This window comes from Sciurus carolinensis, chromosome 4 (genome assembly GCF_902686445.1).
Source record: "Sciurus carolinensis chromosome 4, mSciCar1.2, whole genome shotgun sequence".
Lineage (NCBI taxonomy): Eukaryota > Metazoa > Chordata > Mammalia > Rodentia > Sciuridae > Sciurus > Sciurus carolinensis.
In genome coordinates this window covers 111164828-111168297 of record NC_062216.1, presented here as the reverse complement: position 1 = coordinate 111168297, position 3470 = coordinate 111164828, and the positions used below count along the sequence as shown (strand labels likewise).

General features: G+C 45.5%; 1 pseudogene; it reads right to left on the bottom strand.

Annotated features, from left to right (window-relative positions):
- Window positions 1–524: 524 nt before the first annotated feature.
- On the bottom strand, window positions 525–2239 carry LOC124982882 (growth arrest-specific protein 7-like; annotated as a pseudogene).
- Window positions 2240–3470: the final 1231 nt, after the last annotated feature.

Genomic DNA, 3470 nt, shown 5'->3' with positions numbered 1-3470 from the left:
AGAATACAATGAGAAAAATAGAGGGCTGTAAAGGATTCTAGGTGCAGGCAGAGCTGATGGCACCTTCTATTCATGAGTCTGATCCTGACATTGGCTTGGAGGCAGAGGCGGCCCTCCCCTGATCTTCCAAAGCCCCTAAGGAGATAAAGGGACCAGTTGGAGGATGGACCTTTGGGCAACCAAGGGCACAAGCGGGTGACGGCCACCCTATGGAACTCAGCAGGGACCACAAAGTTCCAGCCTCAGTTTGTTCTCAGAGCAACAAGCATGGCATGGGGTTTGGGGGCTTCAGTCTTGGAGACAAGGGCAGGGTTGCAGGTCTGTCTTCTTGGCCTGGGAATATTTGGGATTCCCCAGCTGGGCCATCCAGATCACCCTTCTGGAATCGCCAGCTCTCTCCTGTCTCCTCAGTGGACAGGAGAGTGGGTGGGAGGGCAGCTTCACCCAGCAGGAGACACCATCTCCTCTCCATGGGACACGCAGCCCCTCTCCTGGGCAGGACCCCCGGGGCCACACAGGCGTGTCTAGATCTCCATGTCCACAGGGCGAACGTTGCCCGTTTTGTGCTCTCTGACCCACAGCTCTGTCTTTGGCCAGGTCCACTTTTAGAAGCAGTTGGTCCACAGGCTCAACTGTGCTTTGGTTGAACATGTCCGTCTTGTGCAGCAGCTGTGTGTACTGGCACAAATATTGCCGGATCATCTCCACCCTCTCCACTTCCAGCGGCTCCAGCTCCAAAGTGGTAGTCACCATCTCTTCAAACCACTTGGACTGGGCCTGGTTGTAGAGGTCCACACAGCGCATGAGGTCATCACCAGCCTGTGTGGACTTCCTCCGGGCCTTCTTGATGTCCTCCTCCGTCTTGTTGCTCAGCTTGATCTCCAGCTGCTGGGTCTTCATCTCCAGATCTCTCTGCCGCTCTGTGAGGGCTTTCTGGGCCTTCTCCACCGATGCATAGCGCCTGGCAAGTTGCTTGCGGAGGTCAGCGATACGGTGGTCACACTTTTTCATGTCTTTCTTGAAGTTCTCACGAAAGTTCATTAGGGGCTTCTCTACCTCGCTGTGAAGCTTGGCGGGAACTTGAGATGAACTTCTGCTTCATCTGCCAGGCTCTTCTTCACCTGAGCCCACGCTTCTCCCAGGGAGCCTTCCTCCTGTGCAGCCAACGAGTTCTGAGAGAGCTTAGCCAAGTTCTTTGCATATTCTTCTTCAATCTTTATCCTCTCTCTGACGAATTCAGACATTTCTTTCTGCATTTGTTTGCCCTTCAGTTGCTTTTGGAGCAGCAGTTCGAACCCCGCCACAGTGCCATTGCCTTGGGGGTCTTTCTTATCAGCTCAGAAGTAGTCATAGTAGCTCCACTCAGTTGGCTTCAGCAGCTGCTGTTCAGGCATTGTGTCTGGGTGAGGGAACGTCACGCGATTTATCTTGTTCTCTGTGTTGTCACCTTTATTTTCAAAATTATATATTTTGTCTTCATTGCCTGAAGTTCTGTATTCCAAGTGGTCTCCTCTGTTGGTGCTACTTTCCATTGAATTTTTATTTTGGTTTATTGATTCCTTCATTTCAAAGATTTCTTCTAGATTTCTTCTTAGGATCTTTATCTCTTTCTTTAAGATATCTTCCCTCTCCTGAAACATAGCTCTGATTTCACTCTTTATATCCTCCTTAAAGTCGTGAAGCAGTTTTACTAAGTATATTCTGAACTCCTTCTCTGACATTTCTTCTACTGATTTGTCAGTGGAGTCTATAATTGGAGTATCCTGGTTTGTTTGGAGTGCTTTATTCCCTTTTTTCTTAAATTTTGTTTGTGTGTCTTCCCATTTTGCTGTGGGGATCTGAGGTAGTACAGTTTCTACCCTGTAGATTTATAGTGTCCCTGAAGGTTTCCAGTACCTCACAAATCTGGGTTTCAGTTTCCGAAGGCTCCGCCACGCCGCAGTTCCAAGATGGCTCCTGGATGGCAGATGACCAAAGAGCTCCAGTGGAGAGCGAAGGATATCTCTTTTTTAAAAAATTTTTTTTTTGGTTGTAGATGGGCACAACTTTATTTATTCTATTTATTTATTTTTATGTGGTGCTGAGGATTGAACCCAGTGCCTCGCATATGCTAGGCAAGTGCTCTACCACTGAGCTACAACTCCAACCCCTGGGCTACCATTTCTAAGATGAAGTTTTAAGAAGATTGTGTCTTGGATACCGCACCAGTTCTTTTGCTCTGAGGTAAGTTGGCTGCCATGTAGTAAGCTGGCCAGTGGCCTTGTAGAGAGGACTCCAGCCATAGCCATGAGGCACTGAAGTTCTCAAACAGCCTAGGAGAACCAAACCAGGTTTATCGCTAGACAGCTGAGAAGCCTTTCTTCCTCTTCTCAAACCTTCACATGAGACCACAGTTCTGGCTGACACCCTAACTGCAGCCTTAGGAGAGACCTTAAGACTGAGGTGTCCAGCTAAGTTACACTAAGATTCCTAAACCACAGAAACAGATAACACATTTTTGTTGTTTTAAGCCCATAAGTTTTTGAATAATTTATTATGCAGCAATAGATAATACCTGTGGTTTCTCCCACCTTTGAAAAATCTTCCACTGCCTCTATGTCTCCTGCTTTCCCTCTCTAGCAAAATTTCACCTAAAACATTATTTTTAGAAGATTCCACTTTGTATTTCCTTACCTTTTATTCCTGTGTTTTTAAGATTTTCTTTTCTGTTAAATGTTTTTTATTTTTAAGAATAGGAGCAGGATTTTTATTTCTCTTAGAAGAAGAGACCTCCTTGTTGTACACAGAATCTTTTTGTGGTGGGAGGGTGGTGCAATCCTGGGGGTGGAAATCAGGGTTTTTCCTGTGCTAATAAGCATGCAGTTCTGTGGCTGAGATTTACCCACAGCTTTTGTTCTTGTTTCTGTTTTGTTGGGGTACAGGGGTAGGAGGGCGGGACTGGAGATAGAACCCAAGGACACTCTATCATTGAGCTATATGCCCATCCCTTTCAATTTTTTTGGTTTTGAAACTGGGTCTCACTAAGTTACTTAGGGTCTCACTAAGTTGCTGAGGCTTAATGATCCTCCTGCCTCAACCTCCTGAGTTATTGGGATTATAGATATGCGCCACCACATCCTGTTCTCGTCTTTGAACCTACTCCATCTATTAAAATTTTCCAAACGAAATTAGGTGAGCATTTAAACAAACTGTCTTCTTACCTCTCTTCCAAGTGAAAGCCTAGGAGCCAATGTTATGGAGAATAAGGGTATTGGTACCAGGCCTGGGGCCTGAACTTAGCTGGAGGTCCATAAGTGGCAGGATTGTCTGAGTCTGGAGTGAAGGTTTTTTGTTTTTTGTTTTTTGTTTTCCTTCCTAGTTGTCTACTACTCTGCTTGGGGTATATCTGAATTAATGGTAGAAAAAAAGTTTAATAAAAATATTTTATTATGTAGAATTTAAGTAATAGCAATACAACATCCATGTGTCCA